Consider the following 11,301-nt stretch of genomic DNA (forward strand, 5'->3'; position numbering starts at 1 on the left):
AAGCTCTCCTGAGTCTCTGCCAGTGATATGAAGTCCTGGAAATGCCCATCTGGACCAACAGTAATTTCCCTCTGCTCAAGGCCTGCTGTAAAAAAATGTCAGGGAGATTTATGGCTTTTAAGATTCTATAGATTCTCGGGGGTTCCTGCTGCTTAGGGAGTTTGGTGCCAGCTGGGATCAGACAGTAATGGAACAAGCATCAGAAGCTGATATTTGCCCTGTTTTGTAGGCAGTGGGCTGAATCAAGGCAGCAGGAGTTCATTCAAGAGATGCAGCTGGTCTGCAGCAAAGCCTTGCCATGATTGCACAGGGCCAAGATGAGCAGGAATGTGTCATTGGGACAGTGAGAGATGCTGTCAGGGCTGATCTCTTGTCTCCTGGCCATTGTCCTTGCAGTCCTGACTCTCAGAGATGGTTCTGTGATGCAGCTGGAGCAATGCACTGGAGCTGTAGCAAGCAGAAGAGAAACTGCTTGTGTCCCATCCCAAGGTTTATACCTGGGCTATTCAGCTGTTTTAAAGAGCTCCCCTCCCCTTGAAAGGAGGCCTTGGCAGCACATGTATTTATGAGGGAAGTGGGTCTTGGGGAGGACAGTAATTTAGCAGAAGTCTGTACTTTTACTGAGCAGTTAATCCAGGCACATGCTTGGGGAGCACTCCAGGGTCACTGAGCAGCTGGGACCCTCTGGATCAGCCCTGGTTTGCCAACAGCCCAGGGGCTGACACTTCAGAGGCTCAGGGAGGTCAGTGAGTTAGAGCCTGTTTGCTGCATACCCCCCGTCAGTGCCACATGGACCTGCTTGGGACCCTGATCACCATCACTGTGCAGCAGGAGTGTGTCCTCCTGTCACCTGGATAAGCCTCATCTGCCCTGCCCCACCCTGCTTGGCTCACACCAGGTTCACAGCACTGGATCTCAGAGCAATTTGAGTAAACCAGAAGCAACTGGATGGAGCCCAGTGTTCCTGTTCCTCAGTGCTGGCTCTGTTCAGCTGCCAGTCCCCAAATGCACTTGCATGATGGCATTATTTGCACCATCTCTCATTAATGTCAGTGAAAGCCTTTCTGTTTGAGGTGCTGGGGCTGCTCCTCAGCAGCTGCTCACACGTTCCAGCCAGTGCCAGGCGTTTTGCTGCCTCTTTTGAATGCCCAGTGTCCTCCCTGCTCCTCCCTGGTGGCACTGTCATGGACAGGTGTCAGGCAATAGCAGAATTGTTCTCTTAGTAAACAAGTGATGGTGTAATTGGAGCTGCCCCTCATGTGGCAGCAGTGCAGTGTGTGCATGGGGTTGCTAATGAGGGATGTCATGGGGCTTGTTAGTTTGAAAGCTTAGTGAGCCATCTTCTGTTTCCCTGCAAAGTGTGTGGATGCTCCTTCCCATCAGCTGTTCCTGTGCTGCATCTTGCACTTGGGTGTGTTTGGTGCTGCAAGTTAGAGCTCACAGCACATATTGGGCATTGTGGAGGACTCAGATCCCATTTATCATGACATTAATGGCAGTGGACATCCAGGAAATGTCTGGATGAGACCACTGCTCTCCTTTCCTCAGATACCCTGTGTGTGCTCGAGGGCTGAGCTTCCTTGTGGCTCCAGTGAATCCATGTGTGCTGGGTACCTAGAGTTTGTCCCTTAGCTGATTAGGGATTTTCCTTCATGAGAAATAACTATTTTTCTTCATTATTTTTCAAAAAATTAAATAATTAGGGTATCCACCCACCTCTTGGCTGGCATCCTGCAGTAATAGGCCAGCATGTGTTTTCTTCAGAAAAGGGAGCAGGTCTTGCTTTGTATTTTCAAGGCAATGGTTTATAAATGAGCCTGGAAATCCTGCAAGGGGCAGTGGGGTGAGAACCCACACAGAGAATAAATCTGAGAAAATAAATCCCAGAAAATGCATCCCAAGAGATCATTGTTTGGCCTGGCAAGTCAGAGCCCAGGCTAGAAGCCCAGGAGAACCCCTCCTCACTTTGCATGTGATGGTGGTTCTAGCTTTGCTTGAAGATAGTTATCCTTGGATTCCTGAAACCCATAAAGGTTTGACTTCACGCTGTGCTGCACGTCCTAAGAGCCATTCATGGGTGTCTAATTTGATTTTACACCCAGTTCTCATTAAAGGGCTGCGAGTGACAAATTACTCTTGGCCTGTTGTGGCTGTCACTTGAGCTGACATTGCAGGGGGTGCTGGCTCTCTGCTAACCCATGGACTGAGCAGAGCATTCCCCACCCTGCCTTGCTGCTCTGCCTTACCTACATGGCTGCTTCCATTTCCTTTGGGTTGCCTTGTAGGAAAACACAGCCCAGCAAATGCATTTTTTTCCACTCCATTGCTTCCAAGTTCTTTCTAACACTGTGTGTTGCTGCCCCTTGTGTGTCCAACAGCCACAGCTTTTGCAGTCAAATGACTTTCTGTCTTCTCTAATATCTTTTTAATCTGGTTTCATTCTGACTTCTAGAAATCCAATGTAATCATCTCAAAGGTGACATCTTCATGAACTCTGCTATTCCAGTGTCTGCTATGTTAGCATCTCTCATCTTACATCTCATGTACTTCACCATTTTTGTTATTTTCAGATGAGCCCAGAAAGAGACTCATGAAATCAGCAATTCTACAGAAAAATTCTCAGGAGGGAGGATTCCACCATTATCTGTTCCTTACAATCAGGACTCTATTATTGAGCTGCTGATAATGGTTTTTCTACAGGGCAAGTAGAGAGTACATTGATGACTCTGACTGGATACAGTGGAAATCAAGACTGAAATAGCAGCAAAGACCAGTGTCACAGGGATGTTATCAGCAAAGAACAGATGTTATGGAGAACTCTGTTTGTTCAGTGGTTGGGCTGTGGTCCTGATGCAAGGACAGTAGTTATTCAGCATGGGACACTAACCTTTTGTGATTGCTTTCTCTCTCAGTTTTTAAGGGAATGAATTGTTATCTTAAGGTCGAAAGGATTTCAGGTGGTGTAGAGAATGCACTTTTGAATGTCTGTCTTTTAATAATCCTCTGCAAGATGTATGACTTTAGTGTCTGTCTCCTGCAGTCCAGCTGGGTGATAAGGTTTGTTCCTAAGGCTGTAATTTTTTGTGAGGAGAGGGGCAAAATGGCAGTCTTGAATTCAGTAGAAAATACCATCCCTGAGACCTTGACTCGTATTCCACTTCTGTCCTGGTCAAATTGGGTTGCCTGGTCTGGCTGCAGTATTTTATACTGAATTATCAGTGGTGAGATTTGCCAAAATTGCAGAGTTAGGTTATAAACCCAGTGCCTTTTTTTGTAAGATCACAGCAGCTCTGATCTTCTTGTTCCAGTATGAAGCTCAATGGGGCCTTGTGGCAAGATGGCAGTTAGTGAGTGTTTGCATGGCAGTGGTGTCTGTGGTGCCTCTCCTGGGCCACAGCCTTGCAGTTTCCCACTGTGCCAGTCCAGGAATGTGAGCTGTTCCTGCCACAAATGAAGTGATCCTGTTTGCAGTGCCTCTGAAATTGTTGGCACATTCTGGATTAACCAAGGAGCTGACACATTCCTCTGGTCTGGGTCGGTGGTGTGGAGATGAAAGGCAATGGGCTGAAACATGAGCATTCCCACAAAGGCCATTGTACAATGCAGTTATTTAAAAGGCAATTTTTTTAGGCAATTTGCAATAATAGGAACCAAGGGACAGCCTTCTTTTAACACAGATGAAAGTGCCTAACTCCTTTGAAACTGAGGAGCTAGATACCTCCTGGATTTTTATAAATTTGGCTCTGGTGAGCAGCCTTGTCACTGCTGTTCCCCCTCCATCCCTCTGATCTAAGCTGCTGTGTAGCAAGAGCTCTCACCATCTCCCATGAGGGGGCTGCTGCTGCCTCGGCATTTACACACCTGGTGCCAGGCTTACAGCTGCCTTTCATGTGCTGTGGTCCATGGATTAGGTCCAGGAAAGGGCTTGCTGAAGGAAACTACTGCAAGAGGTATGTTCCAGGCTGCTCTGAATGGCCCTTTCATCTTTGCCTCAAAAAAATCAGTGAGAGTTGTAGCTCTGTGAAAGGATCGTGGCTGTGCTCAGGAGTGACAGACCCATTTAACATTTTGGTTTCTGTATTGGAACTGAAACTTTTACAATGCTGCTTCTATTTTAGGGATCTGTTCAGCAGAGATGTTCCATTGCAGATTAATCTCTTAAGCTCATCCCACCTTCTTTTGAAAATTGTCCTCTTTATTTTCCTTCAGACTTCTCCCTAAACCCCTCCTGTGTCTCCCTGGCAGGAGCTGGCTAGTGGACAGTCACTGTTTATCTCAGTGGCTGTGCTGCTTCCTGACTGCTCTGTGTGCCTGGCAGTTGTTTTGTGTGCTGAGCAGGGGCCCTGTGTGGCTGGGATGGCCCCTGTGCTCCAGCTCTGCACCCTGACAGGGATGTGCTCCCTGGGAGTGTGGAGCTGGCTGCACTCTGCTCTCTGGGTGACAAATGCAGGGCTGAGGAGCCAGGCACTGCACTGCCCTGAGGCCTTGTGCTCCCATGTGCCTGTCTCTGCTTTACCCAGACTCCTCACAGCATGGAAAACTCACACAGGCTTTGCTCTTGCAGATCTTTTCTTATCTTTTGCAGTGTTGGTATCTTTGCAGGCGACAGGAACATGGTTTGGAGCTCTCCAGGGTGTCTGGGTGCAGGGTGAAGAGCATGACTCTTCTTTAGTGCTCACCAGCACTGGATCCTTAAGGGCTCAGCAGACAGCAGGGCAGGTGTGGGTGTTTGTAGTGAAATTCTCTATGCTCAGAGGTGATGGAACTGAACCCAGGAAATAACAGCTCTGTCTAGGGGCATTTCTGTCTGGAGGCCATGATTTTTAGGGAGACACAGCATACTTTGATGAAGGTGTGGCTCTGCTCCCCTGTGAGTCAATCACACCACAACTAAAGCTTCCCACAGGCACTTGAACCTCAGGATTCCCCTTTGCCCAAATGTTCAACTTCAGACCTGTTCCTTCCATGTCGTGGTTGGTGTTTCTCAGGGTGTGAAGCACTCCCTGCTCCACTCATTGCTGTTGGAGCTCTCCCACTGGGAACTCACCAGCGCTGCTGTGTGGAAGCTCTGGGGTTCCTCACCTCCCCACCAAGGCAGCCTGTCTGTTGGACAGTCACTTCCCCGTGTTGATGACTTCTGCTGGCATCTTACCGAGTTACAGGTGGGAAGCCAGAACTGGCAGAAAGAAGCTGGTGGGAGTGCAGCCAGGTGGGAACAGCCTGCTGCTTCCTCTGCTGAGACCTCTTTGTGCTGCAGTGTATTTATTCCTGGTCTATGCTGAAGAGGAGCTACCTGAACAGCCCAGGTCTGTGCCAGGGGTTGAGAGAGATTCCTTTCTCAGATGTCCACTCCTTCTAGGAGGTCTGAAGCCCACAAGGAAAGAAGGTCTCACTTTCATTGCAGTTTTGGCTGGTTGTTTGCCTGTGCAAAGAGGCTGAGGAAGCAAGTGCTCCTTGGGAGATGCAGTCATGCTGTACTTCTCCTGCTGTTCAGCCCCAAGGTTGTTGTGTGATCCAAAGAAACTCTCACAAGATTGGCAGCACACACAACCCATCTTCCATCTGCTTGAAGGAAGTCTAAAATGCTGCAGCATGTGATGGATAGCTGCACTCAAGCATGTTCTGCCCCTTGTTCCTCTACCCACTGCATTTCAATAGCTCTTCCCACCCTGTGGGGTTGTGCCAGGGGCTGCTGTGTCACCAGTGAGGCCAAGGCCATGTGCATGTGTGAGCTGCATTGGATTCCAAACAGGGTGTGGACCACAGCAGCTGTATTTGCTGACAAAATGGCCCCATCCAATGGCTGCCATTGCAATGAGACTGGGAGTTCTGGAAGAGACCCACAAAACCTGGGTGCCTTCCTGTGGTGAGCAAAGTCTGGGGTGAGAGGAAAAACCCCTGACTGTGTATATGACAGTGATGTGTGGTGGCTGTTACTGCCTGAGGCACTGCTGGGTGCTGCAGTCAGGTTAGAGCTTCCAGCAATGACACTCTGATTCATCTGTGGTCAATGTGTTTTTAAAGGAATGCCACTGAACTGTCAGTCTGCTTTCTCCTGGCCAAGTGTGACCACTGCAGGGCTCTTTTCCTTACGACTCCCCCATGCTGGTGACCCTAATTTTCATTTTCCTTTCTCAGTCTGCTTCCTTAGGCATTTGTGCTGTCTGATCCAGGTGGGAGAATCCTGCTCCCACCTTGGCCAGTGTGGCCACTTGTACAGTGAAGAATGGGGCTGTGCTGGAGAAACCACAGGGTTGTGGGCTGGTGCTCAGTGCTGCATTGCCAGTACAAACCATTTCCAGCCCTGTGTGTGGGGAGATGGAGTTGGGCTGCTGCAGTTGGAGCTGGCACAAGGCAGAGCAGTGTGGCTGGGCTCATCTGACAACACCAAGCTGTGATTCTTCCCCACTGCTCTGCTTGGGTTTGGGTTTGGGGGTTGAGTGTAGTCCTGTGCAGCTTGTGCCATGCCCTGCTGTTAATTCAAAGCAGCTTCTGCCAGATTTGTTCTTGCAGGGGAAGGAGGGAGGGTGGAGGGTTCGGGTGGCAGTCAACTGGGAGGCAGAGATAAATTAAGTGTTGAGCTCTTAATGGGGAACATGCTCCATTGGTTTGGGTTTCCCTCCCCACCCATCCCACTCTTTTTAATCTGTGGCACAGTCCTGGGAGCAGTTTGAGAACGGAAGTGATTTCAGACTGGAGGTGACCTCATCTGTCTCCAGCTCTGAGGTGGAGCAGTGTTTGGAGGCCAAGCCAGAGCTTATGGTTTGAATGATGCAGGCAAGGAGCTGAGGCTCCAGGAGAGCCCTGTGCCTCCTGCCCAGTGCTGTGCAGCTGTGTGAGGGGGTGGTAACTGTGATGGCTGTGGGGATTTTTATCTTTCTGTTCTCATCTTTCTCCATGCTAGAGTGGGGGGAAGTAGGAAGGAGAAGCAGAGTCTGAAAGACACAGCTGGACATGTCACATATCAGAGCAGTTAGTTCCTGGTGAGAGTCCAGCCCTGTCCTGCAGGGTGCTGAGCTGGGCCCAGCTGGAAAACACACTAAGTGTGGCCATGTGCTGTGGGGAAAGGTGCATGGATGGAAGAGTCCCTGCTGGGTTCTTTGAATTTGAGGACCCTGTGGATCAGCAGAAATGGAGATGAGAGCCCTCCTGGAGGTTTTGCTTTTTAGGACCCAAGATGTCAGTGAGAAATCTGGGAGATTTGAGGATCTGGAGCATGGGGTGGGAGCCAGCTGGGGTACCAGCTGCTGGTCCAGATAGTGATGAGGAGCACATGAGACCATAGATGCTACTTGCAGAAATTACCAGATAATTCTGCTTCCTGACATGGAAAAAGGCCCTTTCTACTGACTTGGTGTCTGCTATTTTGAGGTGGCCAAGATTTTCTGTTGCGCAGCTGGAGCCTGGAGTCCTTGGACTCTGCTGGAGTCCTCCAAACCCAGCTCTGTCCTGGATGCAGGAGCTGGTCTGCCAGGTGCAGCTCTGGACTTCATAAATGTCCATGTTTTTCAGTAAGGACAGCTTCCAAGTGCTGTCTCACAAGCTGTGTGGGGGTGTCCAGCCACTTCCCCTTGAGCTCAGTTGTCTTCTGGCTCCAGCTCAAGCTGAAGAGAAGCTGGGCTGTGGTAGGCTATGGCTGGGAAAATAAAAGCAGTCTTTTCTCATGTCTCTGTGGCTGTGTGGCTGCAGAAACTCCCTGTAGCTGGGTAGGCAGTATTGGAAGGAAATAAATTGACTGGAAGAATTTGCTTTTCTCTTGGCCTTGTCCCAGGTGGCATCAAGACTCTTGCTTGGAGATAAATTTCCCTCCCACCACTGCTAAACAGGGAGAGTTTAACCATTCATGGGATGAGACTTTCCCCAGCCTTCGTGCCCCTCTTCCCTGTTGCACTGGGAGCAGAGACTGAAAATGAATCCTGTTGTGACCATGTCACAGTGGGGACAAAAGTTTGCAGACTTTCCTCCTTCCTGCCCCAGCATTGTCTCCATGCCTGTATGTGATGAAACAGTCCCAAAGTGCATAGACAAACAGGTATTTTGTGTTAAAAATGCCCCTTTTTTCTTCTCTGCTCAGCATCCCACAGCTGTGCCCATGACACTGAAGGTGACTGGTGCTGGCTGGGTTACAGAGGAGCTCTGCCATGTCTTTGAGGAGAAGTTTGGGTCCCAGGAGCCCCAGGAGAGGTTTGTGCTGCTGTCAGTGGTGACACGGTGCCAGTGCTGGCTGCCTGCAGGGCTCAAGACCTTGGCAGCCCCCTGCATCTGCAGCCTCTGTGTGTGAGCCCCAGCAGCATCCCAGAAAGGCACCATTATCCCCAAGCCTTGCCTGCTGTTGAAGTCAGGAGGGCACAATAAAGATGTGTCCTGGCAGCGGCCTGGAGCGGGCTCGTGTGCCAGGAACAGAAGAGGTTTTGTACCAGGCACTGCTCTGCTGGGAGGTTTGTCAGCTCTGGAGCTGGGATGGTAACTCAGGGCTCTGTGCCCAGCCCTGCTGTGCTGCTCAGGGCCTCCCCTGATGCAGGGCAGGGTCATTGGCTCTTCCTTCACTGGGGGAGGTCTTGGCAGCAGATCTTGCTTGCCTGAGCACAGCTCTGCCCGGTGGGCTGGGAGCTGCAGGAGGCAGGGCTCCCCTGGGCTCTCAACTTCAGCTGCCCTGTGCTCTGTGGCCTGGAGCTGTGTGTGCTCTCTGCAATGTATCAAATCCCCAAGAGCAGCCTCAGGGTGACTGGGACAGGGCTGTAATGGACCAGGATGGCAATGTCACTCTATCTGGAGCTCTGAGGAGAAATGTCTCCTGGGAGGATTTCAGCAGAGCAGGGCTGAGTGGGACAGCTTGACAATATATGACAGCAAAGCAAAGGCAGATTGGAGAAGCAAGGGAAGCTCCTGTGCTTGGGCTGTTAGACCAGATACATGAGGTACAGGAGGATACACTTTAGAGAATGCTCTTTTCCAGCTATTGGGAATGGACCTGAGGTCTGGCTGCTCTCCCACCTCTGTCTGCAGCATCAGTGCCATTGTAGTGGGACTGAGCATGGTGGTGTCTGCCAGGTGATCCAGAACTGCCCTCTGCAGAGGGGCATGGTTGGAGCTGAGATAATCAAAACCACAATGGGGCAGAGAAGTTGGTGATGGGATTGGGGCAGTGAGACAAGATCATGTTGGGAAGGATCCCTCTATGAAGCTGTGTAGGATGTTTCAGGATTTTGGTTTTGTGGCAGTTTTGTCCAGGCAGTTGCTGCTACTGCAGTATCACAGGGTGTTGCTGTGTTTTGTTCATGCTATGTCCTGATATTCCTGATATTCCATCCTTTCTCACCTAAGAGCAATGTTCTCCAGGAACATTCAGTTCTGCTCTCTCCAGTCAAGACTAGGAAGATTTTATTGTGAAGGAAAGGAGAATTTAAGATATGTTCTGCTGCTCTCTGCTGTTTTTGTGAGTCCACCACAGGCACCAGATCCTCCAAACGGAAGGAATCTCTGAAGGGAATTGCAGGGCCCATGGGCAGGCTGAGAGGAGCATAATGTTTCTTCTGGCTCTGAAAAAAGTGTGCTCAGAGAGGAAGTAGCAAACACAGGAAAAGGGGAGTTTCTGAACACAAACTGTCAAGAATTAAGCAATCTGATTTATAGTATGAAGCCTCCTGTTGAGCAAGAAGACTGTTTTCCCTCCCAAGCAGGTGTGACTGGTAAAGCAAGGTGGCAAAGTCCTCCCAAAGTTCAGCTGCCAGACAGGACTAATACTTCTGTAGCCCTCTCCACAGAGGGTGTCCCCAGTTTTCATCCCTTTGTTCCTGCTGCCTTTTTTGGAAGCTGCATAGAGTCTTCCCATTGTCTAGGAAGCTGCCTAGACTCTCCCATGGTTCCTGCTGCCATTTTCATCGCCACTCTGTGCTTTTGTGTTGCACAGGCACCACTTGCACATTTTGCTCTTTTGTGGGCCTGGGTACATGGTTTGCCCAAGCATTATGTATATAAAAATGAAGGCATGGAAAAGGTGTCTGGGTAAAGATTTCTTGGCATAACATTTCTGCAGGACCCTGATATAGAAAAAAAACAGGGCCCGGTAGCTGTTAATTTAGAGATCCTGGCTTATCAGTGGCAGATTCCTTCTGGCTTTAAGAGGGCAGGCCAAGAGATGTGGGAACAGCTTTATCAACCCCTCCTCTGCTGTGGTGCCATGCAGAGCAATAATTTGGTGTGGGAGCACTTGGGAGCAAGTCCTCTGTGCCTTCAGGGAAGTGGCCTGTGGGTGGATTAATGATGGAGCTTGGTCACAAAATCAGAGGAGGAGGGCTGCAGTGCCTCCCAGGTGTTCATTTTGCAGAAGGGAGGTATTAGGCCATTGAGGAGGGTGAATTCAGCCTCTGTCCCAACTGGCTGGCTGTTCACTCCCTGTGTGCCCAGGAGAGCAAACCCTCTCTGGAGTCCTTTGCTGTGCAGCTGCTCCTGTGAGCCAGCACATAAATGGAAACAGATGGCTCCATCTCAGTGGTTAGCAGGAGTCTCTCACTGCTGCAAAACTGCTAATGAACTCTGGGGCTGGACTGGAGCACACAAGGCTGCTGTGCTGGGCTCCTGGCTCTGCTGGGGTGCCTGTTACTGCCCCCCTGTCACAAGAGCACCAAGATTGCTGAGCTGACCCCCCAGCCTGGCAAACTGCAGCAGCCTCAGGCAGGGTGTTCATCTGGGTACTGTAGAGCCACCAGGACCTGTCAGTGTCCAGCAGTCTTGGTAAATGATCTGTGTGGTCCATCCTGCCTGTGGGCTCCAGACCTTGCAATTCACACCTGTGTTATGGAAGGGCATGGGGAGCCCTTTAGTATCTGACACAATTCCTGCTGAGACTCTTAGCCAGATAATTCTTCATCTAAAATTCTTTGCTCTGTTTCACTACAAACTCAGACTAACTAGTCTTATTTTTGCCCTACTGGCCAACATGTCCCTGATAAGGAGAAGCAACATTCAGCAGTTACTGCCTATTACTCTTAAGCTTGGAAAAAACTTATTTAAATTCCCTTTGACAGCACAGTTTGATTTAGATGTTCAGTGACTTGAAGTTTTCTCCCATCATCACATGGAATGTGACTCTCCAGTCACACTGCAGGGCACAGGGAAGCAGTGAGTTGTGCAGCAAAGGTGTAACCAGGCTTGGTGTTTGCTGGAGCAAGTAGGTGATTGAGAAGGGGAGAGAAAGGTGTTGGAAAGCATTTCTTGACTCTGTTTTTGATTATTCTGACAGCTGGCCCCCAGGCACAGCCTCAGTGTCTGCGATGGCAGGGTACAAGGAGCCAATGTCAA

Source organism: Ammospiza caudacuta, chromosome 18 (assembly GCF_027887145.1).
Source record: "Ammospiza caudacuta isolate bAmmCau1 chromosome 18, bAmmCau1.pri, whole genome shotgun sequence".
Lineage (NCBI taxonomy): Eukaryota > Metazoa > Chordata > Aves > Passeriformes > Passerellidae > Ammospiza > Ammospiza caudacuta.